General features: G+C 40.2%; 1 non-coding gene across 1 annotated transcript; it reads right to left on the bottom strand.

Annotated features, from left to right (window-relative positions):
* Positions 1-571: 571 nt before the first annotated feature.
* TRNAF-GAA (transfer RNA phenylalanine (anticodon GAA)) lies at positions 572-643 on the bottom strand. The gene has a single exon. It is a non-coding gene; the product is annotated as a tRNA-Phe (tRNA).
* Positions 644-6,857: the final 6,214 nt, after the last annotated feature.

Raw genomic sequence — 6,857 nt, 5'->3', positions numbered from 1 at the left:
AGATGGAGCTCTGCAAGAATGGGGCCCATTGCTGGTTCATTTACTATTATGTGGCAAGCACCACACCTGGCACAAAGTAAGTACAGGATAAAGAGCAAGCTAATGAATCAAAGCACTAGATTCCTGCTAATTTGTTTAATTAATCCCACTGTGTTTGTACTGAATTGTCTCCACAACAGTTTGTTGTTTTTTTTTTCCAAGAACTGTGTGAGAAAGGGTTGGGTCGAATCCAAGTAATCTTTCTCTTTTCATTTTACTAATTTTTTTATTGGAGTATAGTTGCTTTACAATGTTGTGTTAGTTTTTGCTGTATGGCAAAGTGAATCAGCTATATGTGTATCCACTTTTTAAATTTCCTTCCCATTTAGGTCACCACAGAGAACTGAGTAGGGTTCCCTGTGCTATATAGTAAGTTCTCATTAGTTATCTATTTTACACATAGTAGTATATTCACTCAGTCATGTCCGACTCTTTGCGACCCCATGGACTGCAGCCCACCAGGCTCCTCTGTCCATGGGATTCTCCAGGCAAGAATACTGGAGTGGGTTGCCATCTCCTTCTCCAGGGGATCTTCCCAACCCAGGGATCGAACCCAGGTCTCCTGCATTTCAGGCAGATGCTCTAACCTCTGAGCCACCAGGGAAATCCTAATATATGTCAATCCCCATCTCCTAATTCAGTCCACCACCCCTTCTCCCCCTTGGTTTCCATACATTTATTTCTCTACATCTGTGTCTCAGTTTCTGCTTTGCAAATAAATTAATCTGTACCATTTTTCTAGATTCCATATATAAATGATGTCATACAATCTATGTTTTCCTCTTTCTGAATTACTTTACCCTGTATGATGGTACATTTTGATTAAAGTTCAAGGCATTAGTTGACCAATAAGGCACAGGCAGATACATCCAGCATGGTATGTGATTCGTTTCAAAAAATGTATTCCTTTCACTTACCTAAGGAGAAAAGATCATTGACAATGTAAGTCTGGCTGAGAAGGTGGGGGAATGAAGGCAGCTGATACATCCTACTGATAACAGGATAGTCTGTGAAATAGCATAGGAGCTGCTTTGAGTGACCAAGGGGCAGTGATCGACTTGGTCTATGAGGAAAATTGAAGGGTCATCATGATGAGATATCAGAGACTTACCTTAGCTGCAATAAATGCATGTTGTGAAAAACAAATCTTCACTTGTTTATCTTTGTCAGACAAGAAAGGCATGGAAAATTGTGTTCATGTAGAATTTAAAATACTGTTGATCTGTTTAGGGATGTTGGTAGAGGGGAGAATTTGAGTGGAAGGATTGCAGAGAAATTCTTTGTACTTTCTACTTAATCTGATTGTGAAAATAAAATTGCTCTAAAAAAGTAAAAAAAATAACCTTTGCTAAGATGTTAATGCTAAGTTTAGTGGACTCTAACCACATTTTTCAAATTTTCCTAGTTTATGTGTCTTTCTCATACCTAATGACCTCAAAAGTCTATTTCAGTGACAACAGCTGCTTCAAGGAGCCATTAATGAAGCAAATTCCTGGCAGGGGGAGAATCTGAAGTTAAGGTCATTCTAAGATGAGGATTTTCTGAGAATTTTGGCTGCCTGGTCTTCTCACCACCCACAAATTCTTGATTTTAAAAGTAACTATTTTATATCTTAGTGCTTAACTGAACTGCAATTAACACTTCTGGAAATCACAATACGGAGGACTTGGGAAGGTGAAACAGGACTGTGGGTAATTTAGATTTTGCAAGGTTTAGCTTTTAAAATCTAACCTAACAATATCCATGAAAGCAAATTGCTCAGTGCATAAAAAATTTCAACCTAGAGATTCTTTTAGGAGGCAAATTAAGGACATTTTCTATAGGATTTACATTCCCTACCTTTTGCAAGACATGTCTTGGTTGCTGTGTATGTGTGCCCTCAGTCACTCAGTTGTGTCCGACTCTTTGTGACCTGGAAATTTTCCAGGCAAGAATGCTGGAGTGGGTTGCCACTTCCTCTTCCATGGGATCTTCCTGACCCAGAGATCGAAACCGTGTCTCCTGTGTCTCTGTATTGTAGGAGGATTCTTTACCCAATGAGCCACAGGGACTTCTTATCAAATCCAAGACTGTCATCTCCCTCAGCACTCCAAAAATAATCTTTTAATTTCTCCCTTTTCCCTGTATCCACCCTCCTATTCATTCTTCATATGGCAGCCAGAGTTTTGTTTTTTGTTTTTAATTTTGTGTTGGCCATTGCTTACCAGTTAACCCATCTTATTGCCCACTTCTTGCCCACTGAGGCCTCAGCCACACCTGGTCTTACTTCTTAAACTATCTGTTATTTCCTCCATTGGTTGCTCTCCCCACAGCTATTCACATTTATGGTTCAATCTCACTCTTCTGAATACAAGTCACCTCTTTAGACTGGCCTTCCCTAACAGAGCCACTGGAAACTGTTCTCTTCTACTTACTATCACATCTTCATCTTTATTTTCTTCAGAGCACTTATCACAGTCTGTGTTTACTTGTTTTTGATTTTGTTTATTTATTGTCTACTCCCCACCTCTAGAAAATAAATTCCAGAATATAAAGGCTTTAATTATTTATGTATTTTTAAATATTTATTTATTGATGACTTGACTGATTTGGCTGTGCTGCTTTTAGTAGGGCCATGTGGGATCTACTTCTCTGACCAGGGACTGAACCTGGGCCCTTGGTATTGTAAGCACAGAGTCCTAGCCACTGTAGTACCAGGGAAGTCCCAGGGCTTTATTTATTTTATTTACTGTTATATCTCCAGTACTTTGAAGTTAAGGTCATTTTCAGATAGTCTATTGTCTTGAATAGAGGGTGGAACATAACAAGCTCTCAAGAAATATTTGTGAGTCAATGAATATATTCCCCACATTGTCTAGCAATGGTCATACGAGAGAGCATCAGTAAATAATTTTTGATCAATGGCCATATGAGGACCTATGATAAGAAACAATATCTTTTCAGACCTACAATATGTTTTAAGTTATAATTCTAGAATATTTTATTCCTCAGAATTACCAAGAATTATAGTGTTATGAACTTATGGTATAAAATATTCAGTGTAGTAAATATTATATATACATACATTTGTACATACTTGTATTGCACACTTTCTAAAGGATGTCCTGTGCATAAAAAAGGTACTTTTAAATATTTAAAAATGTTAAAAATTTAAAAATCAAACCCCTTCATGGATCACAGCCTTGTCATGGTGAAGGGGTTTGTGTAACTGAATGAAGCAATGAGCCATGTTGTGCAGGGCCACCCAAGATGGATGGATCATGGTGGAAAGTTCTGACAAAACATAGTCCACTGGAGGAGAGAATGGTAAAACCACTTAAGTATTCTTGCCACAACAACTCCATGAAGAGTTCAGTTCAGTTCAGTTCAGTTCAGTCGCTCAGTCGTGTCCGACTCTTTGCGACCCCATGAATCGCTGCACACCAGGCCTCCCTGTCCATCACCAACTCCCGGAGTTCACTCAAACTCATGTCCATTGAGTCAGTGATGCCACCCAGCCATCTCATCCTCAGTTGTCCCCTTCTCCTCCTGCCCCCAATCCCTCCCAGCATCAGAGTCTTTTCCAATGAGTCAACTCTTTGCATGAGGTGGCCAAAGTACTGGAGTTTCAGCTTTAGCATCATTCCTTCCAAAGAAATCCCAGGGTTGATCTCCTTCAGAATGGACTGGTTGGATCTCCTTGCAGTCCAAGGGACTCTCCAGAGTCTTCTCCAACACTACAGTTCAAAAGTATCAATTCTTCGGTGCTCAGCCTTCTTCACAGTCCAATTCTCACATCCATACATGACCACTGGAAAAACCATAGCCTTGACTAGACGGATCTTAGTCGGCAAAGTAATGTCTCTGCTTTTGAATATACTATCTAGGTTGGTCATAGCTTTTCTTCCAAAGAGTAAGCATCTTTTAATTTCATGGCTGCAATCACCATCTGCAGTGATTTTGGAGCCAAGAAAAAGAAAGTCTGACACTGTTTTCACTGTTTCCCTATCTATTTGCCATGAAGTGATGGGACCGGATGCCATGATCTTCGTTTTCTGAATGTTGAGCTTTAAGTCAACTTTTTCACTCTCCTCTTTCACTTTCATCAAAAGGCTTTTCAGTTCCTCTTCACTTTCTGCCATAAGGGTGGTGTCATCTGCATATCTGAGGTTATTGATATTTCTCCCGGCAAGCTTGATTCCAGCTTGTGCTTCATCCAGCCCAGCGTTTCTCATGATGTACTCTGCATATAAGTTAAATAAGCAGGGTGACAATATACAGCCTTGACGTACTCCTTTTCCTATTTGGAACCGGTCTGTTGTTCCATGTCCAGTTCTAACTGTTGCTTCCTGATTTCTCGAGAGGCAGGTCAGGTGGTCTGGTATTCCCATCTCTTTCAGAATTTTCCACAGTTTATTGTGATCCACACAGTCAAAGGCTTTGGCATAGTCAATAAAGCAGAAATAGATGTTTTTCTGGAACTCTCTTGCTTTTTCAATGATCCAGCAGATGCTGGCAATTTGATCTCTGGTTCCTCTGCCTTTTCGAAAACCAGCTTGAACATCAGGAAGTTCATGGTTCACATATTGCTGAAGGCTGGCTTGGAGAATTTTGAGCACTACTTTACTAGCATGTGAGATGAGTGCAATTGTGCAGTAGTTTGAGCATTCTTTGGCATTGCCTTTCTTTGTGATTGGAATGAAAACTGACCTTTTCCAGTCCTGTGGCTACTGCTGAGTGTTCCAAATTTGCTGGCATATTGAGTGCAGCAACTTTCACAGCATCATCTTTCAGGATTTGAAAAAGCTCAACTGGAATTCCATCACCTCCACTAGCTTTGTTCATAGTTATGCTTTCTAAGGCCCACTTGACTTCACATTCCAGGATGTCTGGCTCTAGATTAGTGATCACACACAGCTGTGGATGTGACTGGTGATAGAAACAAGGTCTGATGCTGTAAAGACCAATATTGCATAGGAACCTGGAATGTCAGGTCCATGAATCAAGGCAAATTGGAAGTGGTCCAACAAGAGATGACAAGAGTGAATGTCAACATTCTAGGAATCAGCGAACTAAAATGGACTGGAATGGGTGAATTTAACTCAGATGACCATTATATCTACTATTGTGGGCAGGAATCCCTCAGAAGAAATGGAGTAGCCATCATGGTCAACAAGAGTCTATAATGCAGTACTTGGATGCAATCTCAAAAACGACAGAATGACCTCTGTTCGTCTCCAAGGCAAACCATTCAATATCACAGTTATCCAAGTCTATGCCCCAACCAGTAACGCTGAAGAAGCTGAAGTTGAATGGTTTTATGAAGACCTACAAGACCTTTTAGAACTAACACCCAAAAAAGATGTCCTTTTCATTATAGAGGACTGGAATGCAAAAGTAGGAAGTCAAGAAATACCTGGAGCAACCAGGCAAATTTGGCCTTGGAATGTGGAATGAAGCAGGGCAAAGACTAATAGTTTTGCCAAGAAAATGCACTGGTCTTAGCAAACACCCTCTTCCAACAACACAAGAGAAGACTCTACGCATGGACATCACCAGATGGTCAACACCGAAATCAGATTGATTATATTCTTTGCAGCCAAAGATGGAGAAGCTCTATACAGTCAACAAAAACAAGACCAGGAGCTGACTGTGGCTCAGATCATGAACTCCTTATTACCAAATTCAGATTCAAATTGAAGAAAGTAGGGAAAACCGCGAGACCATTCAGGTATGACCTAAATCAAATCCCTTATGATTATACCGTAGAAGTGAGGAATAGATTTAAGGGACTAGGTCTGATAGATAGAGTGCCTGATGAACTATGGACAGAGGTTCGTGACATTGTACAGGAGACAAGGATCAAGACCATCCCCATAGGAAAGAAATGCAAAAAAGCAAAATGGCTGTCTGGGGAGGCCTTACAAATAGCTGTGAAAAGAAGAGAAGCGAAAAGCAAAGGAGAAAAGGAAAGATATAAGCATCTGAATGCAGAGTTCCAAAGAATAGCAAGAAGAGATAAGAAAGCCTTCTTCAGCGATCAATGCAAAGAAATAGAGGGAAAAAAACAGAATGGGAAACACTAGAGATCTCGTCAAGAAAATTGGAGATACCAAGGGAACATTTCATGCAAAGATGGGCTCGATAAAGGACAGAAATGGTATGGACCTAACAGAAGCAGAAGATATTAAGAAGAGGTGGCAAGAATACACAGAAGAACTGTACAAAAAGGATCTTCATGACCCAGATAATCATGATGGTGTGATCACTAATCTAGAGCCATGAACAGTATGAAGAGGCAAAAAGATATGACACCAGAAGATGAAGCCCTCAGGTCGGAAGGTGTCCAATATGCTACTGGAAAAGAGCATATTACTAATAGCAATTAGCGCCAGAGAGAATGAGGCAGCTGGGCCAAAGCAGAAACAGCCCTCAGTTGTGGATGCATCTGGTGGTGAAAGTCCGATGCTGTAAAGAACAATATTGCATATTAACCTGGAATGTTAAATACATGAATCAAGGTAAACTGTATGTGGTCAAGCAGGAGATAGCAAGAGTGTAACACTGACATTTTAGGAATCTGCGACCTAAAATGGGCGGGAATGGGCAAATTTAATTCAGATGACCATTATATCCTACTGTGAGCAAGAATCCCTTAATAAAAATGGAATAGCCCTCATAGTTAACAAAAGAGTCCTGCAATGCAGTACTTGGGTGAAATCTCAAAAACAATAGAATGATCTCAAATAACTGACTGGTTCCAAATTGGGAAGGGAGTACAGCAAGGCTGTATATTGTCATCCTGTTTCTGAAGCCTCCATGGATAAAGGACAAGGAAG

This window comes from Capricornis sumatraensis, chromosome 3 (genome assembly GCF_032405125.1).
Source record: "Capricornis sumatraensis isolate serow.1 chromosome 3, serow.2, whole genome shotgun sequence".
Taxonomy (NCBI): Eukaryota; Metazoa; Chordata; class Mammalia; order Artiodactyla; family Bovidae; genus Capricornis; species Capricornis sumatraensis.
This window is presented reverse-complemented; position numbering and strand designations above follow the sequence as displayed.